This window comes from Talpa occidentalis, unplaced genomic scaffold (genome assembly GCF_014898055.3).
Source record: "Talpa occidentalis isolate TD23 unplaced genomic scaffold, MPIMG_talOcc4v2.1 talOcc4.6, whole genome shotgun sequence".
NCBI lineage: Eukaryota > Metazoa > Chordata > Mammalia > Eulipotyphla > Talpidae > Talpa > Talpa occidentalis.
Genome location: NW_023604972.1, coordinates 101,598,985 through 101,619,934, shown reverse-complemented (window position 1 = coordinate 101,619,934; position 20,950 = coordinate 101,598,985). Strand labels below are relative to the sequence as shown.

Sequence of the window (20,950 nt, the reverse complement as noted above, 5' to 3'; positions counted from 1 at the left end):
CCAAGTTTTTGAAGGAGTTATTCATTTGAAAACTTGAAAAACTGAGGAAGGATGGGGGTACTGAACAACTGTCAACTGAATATAGGTTCTTTGAGGGCAGGCCGATAACATTTATTAAAGAAACAGGTTATTTTGCAGAATTACATTATACTCAGCCATGACTTAGTAAACATTATCCATTAAAAAAAAAAACTCATAGAAACCTCTTTGGAGACTATACAGCAAAGACCATGCATATACAATATGCTTTACCCCATGCTGACTGGTCTTTATTTCTGTAGCGTAGACTTTCAAATTGCACCTTATGTTTCTAACTAAGAAAATAAATACTTTTAAACATCAACTTTTATTGCATGAATTTTGTGCTTTGAAACTGTTTTGAGAATATAAACATAACACATATTTTTTTGATTTGGTGTTCATTTGAATTAATAGAAAATAAAAAAAATCCTGAGCTGGTCAAATAACTTGACAGAAATATGATCTGATGATTTGCTAGGGAGGTGTGTGGCAGAGGGTCTTGTTTCTAAATATTTCTCTAACAGTACATGTAAGTTTCCAATATGTTGCCATTAGCTGTGTGGAATAGATAATTTCCCCACACACTACCCAGGAGTAGATAATTTTAATGTAATTTCCTGGGAGCAACAATAAGTTGTTACTAACAATTGATGTTGGAAATGTCTGGTATCTAATTAATTTTGGATCCCACAAATGATTAGATTAATGGGAATGGGCGGTCCTGGATAGGTGGGAGCAGGAATGGCGTTAAAGCATTTTTAAGGAGTGAGATTTTCATGATGAACTGAAAGGAGTGAGTGGAAAATACAAGAGAAAAACTGCCTCAGCTGGACATACAGATGTGCTTCTTCTAAGGGAGTTCCCCTTGATTAAAACCCTTGCAGAGAGAGAGAGAAATAAAGGGGGTGGGGAGAGAAAGGTGGTGGGGATTTTTAACTGTACTAAAGCACTTGGCCTTTTTTTCCCCCCCTCTGACCAAAACAGTTTATCTTGTGGGGGGATAGAAAGAGGGTGGTAAATCTGAAATGGGCAGCAACTCCACAAAGAAGTCAATGACCTTTGGCATGTCCTAAATCAACAAGATGAGTTGGTTCAATTAGATTTGGTTCCTTTATCATTATTTGAATTAAATTGGTGGAAAGAATAGGAGCTGGAGCTGAAAGGATGTCATGATGCAAAGTTGGTAAAATGGCGGGCCATAAGAAAGCCAAAGTTTCAGGATGCTCACACTTTGATTAAGCAAAAGAAGATAGTAATGAAGACTACCTAATCCAGGGAGATACTGACACAGAGTTCCTGGATTTGTTAAGTCTGTGGATAATCACCCAATAAATTTCTCTTCTCTTATTACAGCCTAAGTGAGTCTCTGCTATAGTCAAACTATAATACTAAATGCTGCCTGAATAATATTTGTTTAGGATGACCTTGATGTCAAATATGGTGATATGTGACCATATGTCACTAAATTTCAGAGGTAAGAAATATAAGTTCTAGAAGTAATTTCTAGATGTAAGAAGCAGACACTGCTATTTAAGAGGAATATATTACATTTGATATGCTCAATGGCAATTTTACTTTGAAAACCTCTCAACCATTTCAGTCTTCTCAGCTTGCTTACTTCTTTGATCTAATCTTACATGAAGATAGGTCTGAGACTATGCATAAGTCTTAAAGTAAAAGGGTAATTACTTAATTACTTATCTTTAGTGATGTTAGTACGAATAGGGAAATAACTATGAAATTACCCAGAGTTCTTGATCCCAGAAAATAGATGTTAACAAAATTTCATCCAGATTTAGCTCACCACCACCATTCAATAACACCAGGGTCTATACAAGTTGAGTTTGATAAGACATTTTTTCTGTGATTAGTCTTGGATTAATCCTTTTTTAAAAGTATATCCTATAGAAAAGTGTGCTGTGACATCATCTGACATGCCATCATTCCTAACATTTTGGATCCCACAAATGATTAGCTCTACTTTAAGAGAAGAAGAATAAATAAGAGCAAAAGATTATAAAATGAGACCTTGTGCCCAAACATGCCATGTATGCCTTGGCAAACAGAATACATATATTAAGACTAATCACATCTAACTTGCCAGAAATGGATCAAAGCTGGCACAAGAAAGTCTCCTGTTGGATAGATCAGCAGGGAACTTAACAGTGGTCTCCTTGAAGTGGGGAGACCATATAATTTATTATCCAGACTGGGACACTTTTGAGAGTGGCAGGAACACTAATAATAATTACACTAGGTCAATAAATGTAAACTAGAAATCTTCCAGGAAATTGAATGTATGGTTACCCTGTAAAGAAGCCAATTCACTATTTCCTCTGTAAAATTTCTTTTATCTGAAGGCCAAAATGCTAAAAGGTGGAAAGTCCTGCACTTGGAAAGAAGAATGTTCTAGAATTCAGGTTACTTGAAAATGCATACTGTTAAAATGACTAATAAAAGTCAGCATATTAGGCTTTTTATCTTTAGGGCTGTAACTGCCACTTTTTAAGAGAGTTAACTTAAACATCAAGGTACTGCTGAGGGAACTTTGCCCAATTTAAAAAAAAAGTATGCCTCTAGTACTGCTGCAAGCAATCTCAGCTGCCAGGTCCCACCTTGCTTACACCATGTACACCAACGCTGAAGCCTGCCTGGGCCAGGTCACATATACTGCAATTAGTTTCTTTCTTTTCTTTTTCAATGAAGGTAAAATTAATATAACAAAAAAATGTTCATTTAGCCATTTAAAAGTATACAATTTAATGGCTATTAGTAAAATCTATGCTGCAATTTTTGTACTATTAATACACAAATATGTTACAAATAGTGACCCATATCTAATTAGAGAACCTATTTAATACCCTAAAAGGAAAACTCATACCACTGAAGAATCAGTCTGCATTCCTCACTCTCCAATCTTCTTTCTATCTCTATTTTCTATCTTTACGAATTTGCCTATTCTGAATATTTCATATAAAAGAGATCAAACAATATATGGCTTCTATGTCTGACTTCCTTTACTTAGTATCCTGTTGCTTTATATATCAATACTTCTTTGCTTTCCCTGGGTTAATAAGATCACATTGTAGGCTAGACCCTATTTGGTTTATCCATCCATCTGTTGATGTACATTTGGGTTGTTTCCATCTTTTTGGTTATTTTGAATAGTGCAGTTATAAACATTCAGATACAAATTTTTGTTTGAATGCCTGTTTTCAATTTTGAGGGGTATATTACTAACAGTGAAAATTATGGGAATTCTAAGTTCAACTTTTTGAAGAAATGTGGAATTAGATTAATAGGTTGTGTTAGGGGGAAAGGATGTCCTGAGCAAACTCCATACAGGCTTCGTGAAAGCCACCCCCACTCCATCAAGACACTAGGAATTACAAATCATGATCCCCAAAGGGAAGTTGTGAGGACCTAAGGATGGAGTTAAGCAGCCATTTTCTCTGTTTATAAATAAAACCAGCCATGTTAGTGGGGTCTCGGGCACTTGGCTAGTGCTCTTGGCCAGGCAGGTTTGGTCTTGGTGGGTCATTTGGGATTCCAGGTCAGCGGAACAGGTAGGATGCATTTCAGAATTTATCTCCCTCTTTTCTCCCTGAGTTGTACATTTCCTCAATTCCCTTTCCCTTGTAAATAAACCTTTGTTAACCTTTAGCGTGTGCCTGCAGTTTAAGTCCCCTTTCAGCGCACGGGTAAGGACCCACAGTGTGGCAACCCATTTTATATCAGGGTTGGCGGGCCTCCCTGGTGGCGCAGCGGTTTAGCGCTGGGTTGCGAAGCTGCCCGCAGCCTCTGAAGCTCCGGTTCGCTCCCCCGCCAGGCGAGGGTCCCACATGGCGCGCAGACCTCTCCTGCCTCCCGCTGCTCCCCTCAGCAGTGTACTTCGGTCCTTCTGCCTGCTCTGCTCCCCGTTCTGGCTCTGGTGAATTCTCTCACCCTCCCGCGCTTCAGACTGTACCCAGTGCTTGTATAACGGGGTTGCCCTGTAACAGCTGGACAACTGTAGGTATTTTCTGCAAGAGGTTGCTTGGGAGAGGGAGTTGGGGGCAGCCATCTCTTAGAGAACATTTCCTTAAAAGATTGAGACCCCAAAATGTTTATCATAGTCTAACACTTTTTAGTTATACCTAAACTAGGCAAACTCAATAAGGAAGGCTTTACCTCCAACCCTTTACACACCAGTGGATTTATTTATTCAACAAGTCTGATTAGAAAATTTGGAAGGAAGTTTTGGCTAAGAATTTTCTCTGAGACCTATAGTTCTTTTGGTGCCATTTAGTCCCTCATTTCCGAAATTTATCTTGAATTTACCAAACTTCAAAATTTACAAAAGGTGACATTACTGTATTTTTTGGTTGGTTGTTTGTCAAATAGCTATTTTTTGGTGCTCTTTTAATATCTTAAAACAGTTTATTTACTTGCTTTTGATAAAAAGTTGCTACCATTAAAGAAATTATTTTAAAACATATAACAGAAGCTTTAGGAAGAATTATTCATTTTTTTATAAAGTTATTTTTATTTCCCCCCCACAAAACAGTTTATTTACTATAAATAAATTCCAATTTTGCATAGGAACGGAAGAATTATGGTATTCGGAAAGTTAATGCTTAGGTGTCTGTGATTCTTACTGCTTTGACAGTACTATTTCAGAAAATTAATCAAAGGGCTGACTAGCTTACAAAATAAAATTGGAAATGCCATAATTTTCTTTGGTTCCTTTTGGATGGAGGGACCAAAAACAAGTTTCATCCTGGGTTTCTTGTTTTTAACTAATGAAAAGACATGGTATACTTAGAGGAGTTACCCATGTAATCACTACCTGTTTTGATGGCAGTTTTAAATTGTTTCCTAACTTTACAAAAGGTCTAACTCACTGCATTGCAGAATGTTCACTCAACAGATTTAGTACATATTAACAGAAAATATATCACACAGATGTGAATACTTTTGAACTTGCTTGTGGTAATTTCTTTGCTTTTAAATAGCTTGTTTGGAGATGGATATATACAAAATATTGGAGCACATTAAAAAACACAAGTTTTTTTTTCTGCTTTACTCTGTCTACTGTTTTATTTTTTAATCACTTTTTTACTTATATTATTATATTATATTATATTATTTAAAAAATTTTTTACATCATTGTTCATCTTTAAACAATATTTGCTTCCCCCTACCCCCTCAGGTGTAGTCCCCATAGAGTTTCCTTCACCAATGCACCTGTACACCATCACCTCAAGTCTCCTGTGCTCCTCCCTCCCCCCCTCTGATCCCTCTCCCTCCTCCTCCTCTGTAATATGTCTCTGATTTACTAGACCACTACCTTTCACCATGCACAAAAATCAACTCAAAATGGATAAAAGAACTGGACATAAGACCTGAAACCATAAAATATATAGAAGAAAATATAGGTAAAACACTTTAAGACATACACTGCAGTAACATCTTTAAAGACTCATCACCCAAAGCAAAGAAAATCAAGGAAAAGATAAACTCCTAGGATTACATCAAACTGAAAGCTTCTGCACAGCAAAAGAGACATTATCCAAAACAGAGAGACACCCCACTAATTGGGAAAAAATCTTTGCACCCAGTCAACTGATAAGGGACTGATCACAAAGATATACAAAGAACTAACAACGCAACAAAACCAAAATAACAATCCAGTCAAGAAATGGGCAGAAGAACTTAAAAGTCAGTTCTCCAAAGAAGAAATGCAAATGGCCAACAGGCATATGAAAAAATGTTCAACATCCCTTATCAGGGTAATGCAAATTAAAACCACATTGAGATACCACCGTACACCAGTAAGAATGGCACATATCAAAAAAACAAGCAACAACAAACTTTGGTGAGGATGTGGTGAAAAGGAACTCTCCTACACTGCTGGTGGGAGTGCAAATTGATGCAACCATTATGGACAGCTGTCTGGAGGTTCCTCAGTCTACTAAAAATGGTGCTACCATACGACCCAGCAATTCCACTACTACCCAAAGGACACAAAAACAGTGATTCAAAAGAACACCTGTACACCTATATTTATTGCAGCACTATTTACAATAGGTGAAAACCTGGAAAATACCCAAATGCCCAAGAATAGATGACTGGATCAAGAAGATGTGGCATACATACACAATGGAATATTATTCAGCAATCAAAAAAGATAATCTCATGCCATTCGCAGCAATGTGGATGGAACTAGAAGGAATTATGCTCAGTGAAATAAGCCAGAAGGAAAAAGAAAAATATCGGATGGTTTTACTTATAGCAGGAATATAGGGGAACCCAATAAGACATCCGTGTAAAAAAATAATAGCAGTACAAAACACAACAAAGCAAAAATGGACAAAATACCCCACAAGTTTTAATTGTGATTATACCTAGGGGTCAACAGGTTATATTTCCATTTTGTCTTTCCAATTGTTGTGCCATTTATTTTGCAGAAAAATGTCCTATTTATGCTTCCATGTAAAACATCTTTATTGATTAAATAAGACAATTGCAAGTTTATATTAAATTTCAAATGTTTCCTGTTATAAAACTAGCAGTCGATAAATAGCAATAAAAATTCAAGATCATAATTAATTAAATGATCAGAGGCAATGACAACAAGAATGAACTAATGAGCAAGACTAGTACAGAAAATGTTTCATGTAGAGAGAAAATGTCTATCACCCAATGAAAGCCTTGCAGAGATGTTGGAGGTCAACACTTTTGTCTTATAATTTAATTTTTATTATTTCAGAGGTCCAGGCTGGTCCTATTGTGTGTGTGTGTGTATTTTTAATTATATAGGATCAGCAATGGAATGCATATTATAATTTGAGTTTTTCCAATTTTGTTCAAGTAATGTTATTGTAAAACTTGAGGTCTGAACATAATACTTCAATGTTTAATGTAAGAAAGAGGACGGTTAGCAAAGGAACATCACCCTGAAAGTACCAGACTCTTGACTGAAAAGAAATAAAAATAACTGAGAAGACAGAACACCAGCAGAGGGACAGCATCTGTTTCACTTTTTTAGGAACCACATCCTATGGACCTGTTCATTAAAATTTCAATGTGCCTATGCTTGATTTCTGTGAAGTTGTAATTTTTTAAAGATTTATTTATTTATACATACAAGAACTGGGGTACAGGCCAGAGTTGTGGGGTGGCAGGGTGAGAGGATTCACCAGAGACAAGAGTAGGGAACAGAACAGGTGGATCTACTGAAATACACTCCCGAGGGGAGCAGCGGGTGAAGCAGGAGAGGTCCGCTGTGCCATGTGGGTAGCTCCCTGGCTGGGGATTGAACTTGTGCTGCAGTGGCTGTGGATAGCCTCATAGGTTTTGTCTTAACCACCAGGGAGGCCCCTGTGAAGTTGTATTTTAACTCTTTTGTATTTGGACCTAGAAAAAGACAGAGTAAAAGAAAAGGGAGAGTGAGAGGGTGAGATTGAGGGAGAGTGTCCCCATTATGTGCTTTGGATCTACTACATTGGATAATATCTACTATAGGGATTGTAAACTTTTAGACACAGTGATGTATTTTTGAACATCTGAGATACTACACACTGAAAACACCATGAAATAAAAATAATCTCTTCACACTTCCCAACTGGCTGTTTGTCAACTTTTTCCTTTCCCACATTTATGCATGAAGTGTCCCTTCGCAGCCAGAAACCCTGTGGTGTTTTTGGCTCTGATTTGGACAGTAACTTGCTTATTTTCAGAGTTAACAGGAGAAAGCAAAGAAAAATGTAGTCGATTAGTGTATTACATTATGTAAAGAAAACAAGATTGCTAATTACTGCCATCCAGTATAGTTTTCAAGCATTTATTTAAAACTTTTCATTTCAAGCAAAATAGCCCCCAAATAATAGTTGAAAAAAGTAAAATTGTTGTATGTCTTAGAGCATTTGACCCCCTTATTGAAATTTCCTGTAAACCCATCCTGTATCAATAACCTCCAAGGGGAAACATATACATACCTATATTGCATATTGACTTTCCTATTTTTCTCCACCTCCCCTCCCCCAAAGGAAGAACTTTGTAGAAGTTAATTCCCTCCTTAGCTCTGTGTGCTTATGTATGGTTTGCACATTTAACAAGAAATGACAATAAAGATGAGTAAAGTGGGTTGCCGGACCATATGTGTGTGTGAAACTTTCTTTGATGATCTTCAGGATACTGAGTGTGAATGCTATTGCTAGTTTATGGATGCACCTGAAGCTAAAAGTGCTGTCAGTGGATTCAAAGAACAAGATAGGGCTAATAAAGCAGATTTTTCTTCTGCAGGCAGGAGATGTTCCTGCTAATATTTTTATTTCAGAAGCAGCAAAATCTCAATGCTAGCTGTGAATATCTAATAGTTATTAGCTGAAAGAATAGAAAATAAGCTAATAGTTCCAAGGAAATATTTTATTTTGTACACAACAATTAATCAAATTATGCAATCCTATAATTAAAAGATGTAATTTCTGTGTTCATGTAATATCAACCAAATAATATATTCCAAGGTACTAATTATATGTGTGTATGTGCATATATATATATATATATACATACAAAGGCAATTATGCACACACTCTATATGTCTTTATAAATAGTTAGGAAATAGTTTAGAAGAATGCACTTGTAACTGGTAATAGTACTTACCACTTAGACCTGATTTGAAATGGAATGATGATCAAGTGGTACTTAGAGTTCTTTGTAATGTTTGCAGTTTAATGCAAATGCATAAATATGTCATTTCAGAAATTAGAAATTAAAATAATTTTAAAAGTTATCTTTTTCTTCTTAAAGTTGCTTCATAAGTGCTTTTACCCATAAACAGACTATTTAAGGTATTTAAACAGTCTGTTTTGTTCCACTCAAAAATTTTTATTAGTGGAAAGCTTCATTCCCAGTCCTTCCTGTGTTTTTAGAGCCCCAGGACTGAATTTTTTTCTTTATCTGTAAGCAAAAATAAGAGCATACATTTCCCTAAGCATATCCTTTATTTTAGTTGTAAAAAGTGAATGTAATTGAAGAATTCTGAGCAACATAATATGAAAAAACAGAGCATTGCTGAAAATTTTTAAGACGTAATGGCAACATTCAGGACAATTTGACCATCAATATCCCTAATGACATGGATTTATTTATGGAAAAAAGTATAAGAAAAAAGTATTAGATTTCGTGTATGAAACCTTAAATATCACATCCAAAAGACTAAGTGTGCAGGTGAAAAACAAATACAACATAGATCCAGAGTTTTGCAGTGGGTTTTTCACTTTCCTCTGTAATTGTAAGCAGTTACCTTCAGGAGTGGTGTTTTTAAAATAAGAGAGCAGAACAATGCAGTACTTATGTAACTGGGATAAACCAATCCTAGGCTTTTCTTATAAAGATAGTCGTATAGCTTTCCCCCTGCTAGGTTAAATTAGGACTTTCTTCATATGCCAGAATGACCCTGCATACTTGCTGGGGGAGGGTGGAGTGGGTGGGAGGGGGCCAATCAATTTCTTGGATTGTCTAAGAATTTTAGGGATCATGCAAGTTAAAGGAAACCCTTCCCCAACAGCATTCCCTCAATAAATAAGTGCCCTTCACTGCCATAAGTTCTGTTGCTGGTGAGCTCTGGTCTTCCTCCATCTGCTAGTCCACACAGCAGCAAACGTTGCCAGGTCTCACCCTCAAGGAAGAGGACCCGGTTCCCTGCATAAATTGCTTTAATATAGCAATACCACAAATTTGTCCCTAATTCACAAATTCAGCTTCCAAATCTTATTCTTTCATATCTTTCCACCATAAATAATGGGAAATACTAATAAGCTGAATTAAAAAGAAATTAATCACTCAAAACCAAAATGTCAGTTGATTTATTTGGGCACAGGGCTCTCCCCTACAATAGAAATAAAAATGACAATACTAATTAGTAAGTAAAAAAAAAAAAAAAGAAACAGGTCTAGCCATGAGTGTTCCTCAGAGGGTTCTCAGTGCCTCTACACACAACTCTTCTCCATTGAGGCCCAATTGTTGGACCCAACATTGTTTGTATCTGCACTTTAAAAATTCCACAATTACCTATCCACCTTTCCCTGCTATTAGATTAGGGTATTAACTTCTAATCCAGGAATTTACTATCTGGATTAGGCTGTGCTTCAGTAATTGTTAGGGTTCTTTTGTTTATTAGGCTATATGTGCTTGTCTTTGGGGACCATCTCTCATCTTTACTGACAATTCTAATTGCACTCCTAATTTCTGTTTATTTGCTTGCTGGTTTTGTTTACTGTCCAAGCTAAGCTCTGCAGGCCCACAAAGGTCCTTCTGCAATATTAACAAACACTTTTACAAGATCAAGGCAGACATCTTGAATCTCTAGTAATTGAGAATTCCAGGGGTTGTGTCATTGAAGCAATAATCACAAAGAATGACATGTGTTATTTCACTTGCATAGCAAAATTTATGAAGAGCTGATACATTTGGAAAGAACATATATAACCAAAATTTACTATCTTCAACTTTTTTTTTGGCTTTAAATTTCTGATCATATTAGTAGGAAAAAAGTTGCAGCTTTGATTATACCACAAATATCATATGAGCAGATTGCCATTTTCTTTTTAGAAAAAATATATTTAAAAAGTATATTTTCTTCTTTAGAAAAAAAGTGTACTTAAAACTATGTAGGCAAACCAAAGGTCATATTTTTGGTTTACATTTTATGGTAATAAATTGTAAATAAATTTATTTATTTAAAAGATTTATTTATTTATGCATACAAGAACAGGGGTACAGGCCAGAGGTGTGGGGGGTGAGAGGATTCACCAGAGACAGAGAAGGGAACATAACAGGCAGATCAACTGAAATACACTGCTGAGGGGAACAATGGGCAAATCAGGAGAGGTCTGCTGCTCCATGTGGGTAGTTCCCTGGCTGGGGATTGAACTTGTGCTGCAGAGGCTGTGGATAGCTTCATAGGTTGCGTCTTAACCCCTTGCACCACCAGAGAGGCCTTTTATGGCAATTTTAGTATTGAAATGTTCATATCATCTTAAAACCTCTAATATGATACCCTCACAATAATTTAACTTATTAAACAACTTTTATATATTTTATAAATGACTTCTTCTAAGATATACCAATATAGTCCTATTGAAAAGACATTAGCAGTAACTCAGACTTGACAAATTGCTTATTGTTTGCCTTTAACTCTGTTTAGCTGGCTGAGGTTTGCCTGGATAGCAATTAAGTCTCTTAGTTCAGAAAGCCTGATAAGATTGTCACCATCCTTACTAGCTATATTGTTTGGGCCATTGTTTTACCTCTTGTGAGGCTTAAAGATTAATCTAGTCTTCCTTTCATGTAGTTTCTAGTACATCTTTACTTGAATCTACATCCTTAAATTTCTATTAATATTACAATACCCTGTGACCCACATCTCTCTTGGAAAAGCTGCTGCAACCAAGAAATAAAGGGAAATGGCAAATGTTAGTTGACCATGGCACATATTTTTTTCTTTTCAGATCTTTGAGTTAGGCTTTTTAAAGCAAATCTATGATAATTCAGGGCAGTGAGGCTTGCATAGCTGAGGTTTAACCTCAAGTACATTGTCAAATTTTGGGTTTTTTAATAAAATATATTTCACTTCTGACATTTAGAAGATTGCAGTTTTGAAGAATTCACATGGACATTCTGCAGGCATTTTATTTGCTAATGAACTACAATTGATCTCTGAAATTGAAAGATAATGATACTATTTGACTGTAATGACTAAATACTAAGTGAAATTCTGCAGGAGTGAAATTCTGTGCAATCCTGGATATACTATGACTGCTTTATCTTAATTGTGAAATCATATTGTATAGCTTCTTAATGTTGTTTAATTATTAAAGGAAAATAAATCAGACAAAAGATGCAATGAAAAGGAGGCTGAACTGGATATCTGTTGTCTTCAGTTTTAAGCTAGACTCTTTGCAAAACCTTGGGCAAATCACTTAATTTCCTTGGGACCTCAGTTTTTCATCTACAGACCTGATAGAATAAGGTTATTTAAGGTCTCTTCCAGCTCTTCCATCTCTAGAATCTGAATCCCACCAAATTGATTTTTCATAGTCACTGAAAAATCTGAACAAAGCTGAACTGTGAAATATTTGACAAGCATTAACAGGATTGAACATGTTTTAGACATTCAGTGTTGTGTAGGAGACAAGAACAGTTAAGAACTACCCCCACTTCTACCCACCCCCCACATAACTTGTGTTTCTTTAAATTTGAAACTGTGCGACTGCTTGTTACTTTAAACTGGCTTTCTACTTCTTGTGGTAAATCTAAGAGAGAATGCTGCAACCTATAATTTCAGAGGGCATATTCTGCTTTAGAGACTCAGTAATGAACAGTGGGTGGGGCTGGAAATTTGGATCATCTGAGGTAGTGGATAGTCCAGACTATGCTAGATTTTTATCCTTGATAAACAGACTCATGAATATTATTGAGATTTTTCCCCCCTTGGGGGTAGGAAAAAAGGAGAGAGACAGGAAAGCAAAACTGCCTGCAATAACAGAGCACCTGCTTTATTAAATCTTCCCCAGGGAGATTCATTATTAAGCGCTGAAATATAAGATCTTACTATAAATGGCAGATAGGAACCTGTACTCTCTTCATTTGTAATATGCATATTTTGCTGATTTCTTATTAAAATCAAATTAACTATTGACTTACACACAAAAATGTACTTTGTAGAAATTTATGGGTGGATACAGAATATTAAATTGTACAGAGAATGTTCACATATTCATTAGTAAAGATTCCTCCATGAGACAAAACGTAATCATTTTTATTGCCTTTTCATTCCTACAGTCTGTGTAAGATAGCTATCTTAAAAATATCACAGAGAAAATTTTAGAAACAGGTAAAACAGACTTACTTAATCCACCAGAAAATATCTAGCTTTATTTTTACTGAGGGATAAAAATAGCATATGCGCATATATTTTGAAACGAAAAGTATAAATAAAAATGCAGTTAAAGAGCAGATAATCTGAATTAATAGATATTATTTATCAGCCATAGTATTCACATGAGGTTAGCTTTTAGCTATTTAATTAGTGAACTTTTTGCCAAATAACCTCTGGGTTATAACACTTGATCTCATTTACTGCATGTTTTCAGGGATACATTTTTTTGAGGGCGAATAAATATTCTATTATCTTGTAAAGAAGAATAACATTCTCATACTTTCATTCTGAATAAAAAATTCCAAATTTGCCACTCATATTTTTTTATAATGATGTTTGAAACACTAAATAATTTGGTTTAAGCTGAACAGAGGAAAATACAACTTTTGTTACAGTTCAGAAATTTCAAAGCATTCAAGAATTGTAGTAGACGGAAGGTCTATTTTATCTAAACCTGAAGAAGAAATGAGAAAATAAATGCCTAGGGTGGGAAAGGCTTTAGGATTAGGAGTTTACTAATGGGAGGACTTGGTGAAATGATGATGAATGTACAGTTTTGGTTTCAGCATGTAGAAAGCCTAGCAATACCCTGGATGTACCTGTTATCATGACAAAACCTATGTATTTTCTTTCTTTCTTTCTTTCTTTCTTTTTTTTGGTTACTGGTTGATATACCTGAAAAAATGGGGACAATGGTAGAATAGTAAATATAAGGGAAAACAATGAAATCTGTTTGGAAGTCATTTATAATTGAAACACTTTGAAATGAAAAGGTTATTATCTGTATAAAATTAAGTAATATATTAAAGTGGATTTTAATCTAGTAACTTATAAAGAAAATAAAAATGGAGATTTATTTTGGGGGAAGGATTCTTAATCTTCAGAAAACTTTATTTTTTTATTTATAGTGTGAATTTGGATCAAATTTATTCCATGAAATAATTTTTTTCTAGAAAACTGATAAAAGGCAGTTATTTTAAAAATTGTTTGAAGAAGAGGTAATTATACACCAATAAAAATGGGAGAGAAAACACAAAACAACAAGGTTTAAAAAAATTAAAATATTTTTATACTGTCAATCACTTTCATTTTCTAAACAAAAACTATTTTGAAAACAATTAAAAAATATATTTTTGTTTGTTGGTGCTAATCTTCATCACAGTCATTCTCTAAACCAGGAAAAAGGGAATGAATTACACTGTGAGATCATAGAACTGAACAGTTTTGTAAAATTCTGTGCTGCAGGTTAAGGAACGAGCAAAAAAGGGATTGGGTGAAATATGAATATGTTCCTGTTTTTCTGAGCCCGATTTTCAAGCACAGGCGATTTCCACTTTACTTTTACAGGGCTCTTTTTTCCTCATTCTGATGACCTAAATTTGTTAATACTATAACAGGCAATGATGAGTTGCACTTTGATTCATTAGGTCTGTGAATACTGTTTTATTTTAGAGTCTGAAAAGAAAGTGAAATTTTACATTAGTCTAAATATTGATAGGGAACAGAGAATAAGGCCATCTTTCCTATATTTGGTTTCTAAGTAGATTCTGTTATGATTTAAGAAAATTGCAGTTCAGAGCTATTTTACAGTCACAAGTTCACAAGTAAGATATAATGACAAAAAAAAAAAAGCAGCTTGGAAATAACAGAAGTAGACCTGCCTTTATTAGGTCTTAATATTAACTGGGGAATGTTTAGGTGCTCAGGGTGTAAGTGATATGGACACTTTAATGAAAGAGAGAGAGAGAGAGAGAGAGAGAGAGAGAGGTGCTTTATTTGACTCTTTGATACTGGATATGGTTTAAGGTTGTGTTTGACCTTGAGATTTAGATGGGTTTGGTTGGGATAGAAATTCACCTCAGCAGTCATAATCTTTTCAGTGTTTAGTGCACTTTAATGCCCTAATCTGATATTGAATAACTTGCTTTTTTGTTTGTTTGTTTCTGTAACTTCCCAGATTTTTCAGTCTGTAGGTATTACTTCAGCCCTCTACTAGAGAGAGGACAACAAAGTAATGTGGTGTTGGCTTAGTTTGTTTTGCTCATCATGATTAGGAAAGTTATTAGAAATAAGATAACAGCAGTTTACAAAAACTGATCCAGAGACCTGTAGTTTTCAAAGTGTGGTCCCTGGACCACCAAAAGCAGAACATTGGGAACTAGCTAGAAATGCCTATCACTCCGCCCCCCTGCAACAAACAAACAACCCCCCACCCCCCAACACACACACCAAAAAAAACTGAATCAGAAGCTCTGGAAGTGGGCTCAGCAATCTGTTTTAAGAAGCCAGCTTATGTGCTCAAGTATGAGGAATGTGTAGAGTTTTGCAACTTTCTAGCCCTCAGATCTTAGTAAATTTGCTGAACTTTTCTGAGCTCCTGGCTCTTGTGTTTGCAAAATGAAAAATAATTAACAGTGACTGTTCTAGCTCTAACATTCTGTGAGTTTGGAATTCTAATTCCTTGGTGTGAGAACATGTATTAGGGGAAAGCAATGCCTAGACATTTAGCTACAATGATGACTCTGGTATTACTCAGGTACATGCTCTTTCCACATATCCAGTGTAGCAATATATCTTTCCTGTAACTGCTAAATAACAAAACCAATTCAACTGCATGTAGAGTATATTACAGTGATTTTACTTTTTGTTGTTGAAGATGGCACAAAGCATCAATGATATTATCAATTTAAAATGTACACAGCTTTAAGGGGAATGGCTTTCCCTCAATTCTCCATAAACCAAGTGCTCAAGGATTGCATAATTTAAGTTTAGAATCACTGATAGGGTGATATAACTACCCTTTTTATATTATTTAATTTACTCAAAGTTTAGAAAGTAAAAACATAATTTTTCGTAAGAATCTGCTTAAGCATACCTCTGGAAGCCTGATAGAGATTAGTTAATTCAAATGATCAAAGGGCAAAATTTTACTTGTGGAATTCTAGTCTCTAAAAGCAACTCCTAAACGTGGTAACTTGATTTTTAATTTATTCAGAAGCATGTTACATGGTTTGGAAAGCTATAGCTTATACTAAAAAATGCCAAATGTACGTCTTTATAAATATTAGATGTATATGTGAGCGTCTCTATCATATAAATGGGATAAGGGTGTGCTCCAAGAGATGATAAACTCTGGGTTCTGAATAGTGTAGGTGTTGACATTTTGTGTATGTCAATACCGCAAACAAAGTTAACCTCCTTCATCCCATTGTTGTATTAATCTGAGTTGTTATTTATATATGTATATACATATATATATGTGACATGCCAATTTTTAAAAGGCACACCTGTAATATATCTGCTTTGACTAATGAAATAATTGGACAGAAAATTCCTTATGTTAAAAAGAAACATTAACCTATTAAACACATGCGGTACAGATTTGATCTGACTTTCCTTGTCTGTGTCTTTTCATAATCTCATTCAACCGAAGTGAATATAGTATATACTTGGTTGCTTTGTTTAAAAGATCATCTATGTATATGCCAGCTTTTTACTTTATACAATTGAATAGTAGTCATTCTAAGCTTGTTTATGATATCATGGAAGAAAAATGTATATGATAATATCCTAGAACTGTTTTTGTTTATATTCTTATATATATAAAAATTAGGCAATACTTTTTAAAAAGATACTTGTAACTGAAGTCTTACAGTAGCTTCACATAAAACTATACAAGAACACCTTTGATTAGGGTGACTTCTGCTTCTTTACATAAAGTTACCATATATTCTCATTTATAATAAATGATAGAAAATTAATTTCTTTTCACTTTAGGTAGACACTGAAATTTTTTTGCATCAAAACCTGTTGTTAAAATACGAAAAAGAAGACAATAAATGGTGTTTTCTTTTAGAGTGGCAATGTCATTTGTCCAGAAGGGGGAGCTCTCAGCCCGCATGCAGCAGAGCAAAGCAGACAGTCTAGTATCTTATCTGCTGCTTGGAAATTGTCTGACAGGAAAATATCAACACAAACCATGCGATTTGCCGCTGGAGCACGCTGGACCTCATCTGCTTAAAAAGATGCACGAATATAGTCATCACAGTTCATAATTTAATAAACTGTTAAAAAAAACCACACATTTTCATTTTAGCGACTTTGGTCTCACAACTAAATTCACATTGCTACAGAGACATTTGAATTTTGCACTAATATGTCATGAGCACTGCACCCATTGCAAATTAATGAGTCTCTGAATAGCACTGTGCATTTGTCATTTGAATTTATGCTAATGCAATGAGGTCTCCTGGTGATGCTGATAGTCCATAGCAGCTGCTCGAACCACAGAATATACCGGCACTAACCTTCTACTTTTTATTGCTACCTCTTTTCTTGGCGTTTTTGGCCTGTCATTTAGGCTGCAGTCCTGTAGCTGGTTATTGAGAGGGCTGCTAATTACCTTTGACTTTACGCTATTGTCCTGACCCCAAACACTGAACAGAAGTAATGGATCAGTGTTGAGAGAATTATGTACATCACACAGGAATTGCCTGAGACTAGGAGGTTAGGGGGAGTTCATTGAGAACCAATGGTATTTACAAAGGATGTTGGTATGGAAATTGATAATATTTTCCAGTGATAGTCTGTAATTTATATCAATAGATCAATCTAAGAAAGTGACTGCAATTTTTATAACCATAATGAACAGTATTTGTTTGTGTGCGCAAAAAGAGACAGGGGTCCTTTCAGATATTTCTTTTTCTATTCAATTCTACTCCATTGCAATTTTAGTAAATGGTCACGGCAATACTTCTGGGCTATTATGGCATGAGTTTTTATTACACTTGTGTAAACTGCCTGTTGGTCAAAACGACATGTTGATACCATTGGATTAGTGGGGGGCTTGTTGACATGGATCATGTATGTGGGAAGGAGATGCGCAAATGACCTTTTTCATGGGGCACTAGGCAATGGCAAAAGGCTCCAGTGTCTGTTATTTTCTTTCCCCAAGTCTTAAGTAGGAAATTACAATTTTTTTCTTAGATTAGTGTTTCCATTTGACCTGCTTCTAGAATGAAAATGTAGAGCTGATTTTAATAGATTCAGGAAATTAGCTTTGGTGTTTAGAAGTGATGTGGAAAAATGAAACAGAAAATACAAAGCTAAAAACAAAAGTATTATTAAAAAAAAAGCAAACTTACATCTAGATTATGTACCTTTTAAAAATTGCCACTGAATTTAAGTAATGTTCTCCTTTTCCTTGGGCAAAGGAAAGCCAGCATACTTTTTATTTCAAACCAAAAAACATTTGTTTTCAAGGGACAAATACCCTGGTGAAAATGTAGCATTATTTTCATTCATTTCCTAGATTGTCAAAGAAGCAGAGACAAATAAGAATCAATTCCTGAATTATCTCTGGGGGGGTGGGGGAGAACATTCCAAGGCAGATATGTATAATTATTTGTTAAGTGATGTCAGAAGTGTGGAGTATAGAAGTAATTGTAATTGTGATCTATTCATCTCAAATAGTGCCCAAGAACAAGGAGGTTCTTTTCACATGAAGCTCATAAAAGGAAGATAATTTTCATGCTGACTCCTCAGCCTCTTAGGCTGCTCAGAACATAAGCCTGGGGAGATGTTAACATTTCTCTTTCTCTCTACCTGTTGGCACCAGCCTTAGGGTTAAAGGGCCCCTCTAGAGAAAGAGACCTGAGATAGTAGCACAGAGATTACTAAGCGCCGCCCTCTTCCATCAAGGCCGGGAGACGTTTTTCACTCTTCTTGGAAAAACTTTGAAATGTAAACTGTTTCGATTGATGGCTCCTTCTGGCCCTGGCAACTCTTTTTGGTAGCTGGTGCTCTTTCTGTAATACTTGTTAAAAACGTCTCCGTAGCAAAGATGTTGTTTTTTATGTGACTCTTTTTTTTTTTTAGTCGGCGCATGTGTGAGTACAGACAGGCTCTCATCTTGCTCAGCGGAGACTGGCAGGTGAACACCTACTCCTGTTGCCCTTATTCATTTGCAATACTTTATAAGATTAGTCTCTTTGAAAGCTGTTTTCAGTCTAAACTGTCAATCCTCATCGAATGTGGTCCCTCTCACTAGGAGTGACTTCTTAGAACTCCTGAGAATCCTGTGGCCTGAAAGTCCTTTTCTTAACCCACAGAGGTTTTCGTGTGTCTGATAATCTGCTCCTAACATTCTACAACAAAGCTGTCTAGGGACAGCTTTAAACAACCAGATACACACCTAAGGTATTATAGTTTAAGAGCAGTCTTTCAACTTCTACCACCATCCCCATAATTGTAATAGCTTTCATTTGTGTTGGAAATTCCATTTTTAGTTAATCATATATGAACTATGAGTTAATCAATTGTTTATGAAAAAATCACATGTGTGAATATGTTGTTTTACATACTTGTAACATTTCAAACCTTATCCTTATGGAAATAATTTAGGTGTCGAAATTGCTCAGTCTCTAAACTGATTGGTTTAGATAGTGAAATTGGTCGAACTGCATAAACCAGTGTGAAAAATACTCATATTAATCAAAATGTCGACTGATTACATTGATCTGATGAACTTATAGTGGCTAAATAAATTCTTTAACCTGTACTATATTGAGTTAAGTTCATGAATTACATATTCTTATGTGTTGGGACTTATTTTTATTTCTCCAATTATATTGAATACATTATACTATTCTTCACTGTTTTGATGGCATGGCTTTCCTGAAAGATTGTATTCCCTTGCACCACAAGAGGAAAACCCCGTGACTTGTTTCCAAGTGGAGCCACTCTCTTCCCAGTATTTGCACTCTGAGATCTCCCATTTGCCAGGGAGGCTGGGTAATAATAGCACATTTTGAGTAATCGAGGCTGCAAATCAATGGAGTTTTAACTTGTCAAGTGTTAAGGCAGCACTGATAAAGTGTATGATATAAAGACAGGAAGTCCTCTTCAGCCAAGTGGCTGGTCAGGTGCTCAGAAATGCTTCTATTTTTTTTTTTAAGTTTTATGATTTATTTTATTTTTCTAACTATAATGTTTTCATTACATCATTGTTCATTTTTAAACAATATTTGCTTCCCCCCACCCCCTCAGTTGTAGTCCCCATAGAGTTTCCTTCACCAATGCACCCGTGCACCATCACCTCAGTACCCTGTGCTCCTCCCTCCCTCCCTCCCTCTGATCCCTTTCCCTTCTCCTCCCCTGCAGTATGTCCTCAGAAATGCTTCTTTCCTTCCTCTCTCTCTCATGGACACACACACACACACACACACATACACACACACACTCCCTCATATATATACACACATGCACATGTATACACACATATAATTGTATACACACATTATAACCTCACATACATATGGACACATTTAAACTGTAAGCATCATATTGTTTAATATTAATTTTTAAAAATTAAAGGTAAATAAAAAACACTTGTGTCTGCAGCAAGGGTTCAATTCCCAGCAGGCCAGGGAGATTCCCACATGGCGAGGCAGACCTCTCCTGTCTCGCACGCTGCTCCCCTCAGCAGTGCTTTCGGTCTGTCTGCCTGTTCTGCTCCTTACTCTGTCTCTGATGAATGCTCTCACCCTTCTGCACCTCTGGCCTACACCCCAACTATTGTATAAATAAAAAAATAAATCTAAAAAAAATTCTCAAACACGTTTTTTAATTATTTACTGAACTATTAAATATAGGCATATTTAATCCCTCCTGAGAAGTGTGGAATATTTAGTTTCTTGCTTATGGCATTAAAATTTTAAGTAATGATTAATTCTGTTTCATCTCTGTATTAATTTACATGTGTATTTTGTGCACTATGATTCTTCAGCAGTATGTAAAAGTCCTGTGTCAAGGCCTCTGCCTTCAAGATACTTATAATTGAGTATGAAGACAAGATCAGAAACAATATAAATAATATAGATGTAAATAAAAAAAATATAAAATCATTCTTTTACATTATAGTGAAAACTGCTGAGAACTCTTTACTTTTCAGAATAAGTTCTTGGATTTCTTACATATAATTTTCATATTCTTTGTTTTCCAGAA

The 20,950-nt window shown here is 35.4% G+C and overlaps 1 long non-coding RNA gene across 1 annotated transcript in view; it reads left to right on the top strand.

The window, feature by feature from the left end:
* Positions 1-18,871, top strand: part of LOC119260686 (uncharacterized) — a 115,294-nt gene extending 96,423 nt beyond the window's left edge. The window contains exon 6 of the long non-coding RNA XR_008549188.1: positions 18,824-18,871. This is a non-coding gene — a long non-coding RNA (uncharacterized LOC119260686). The remainder of the gene's footprint in view (positions 1-18,823) is intronic.
* Positions 18,872-20,950: the final 2,079 nt, after the last annotated feature.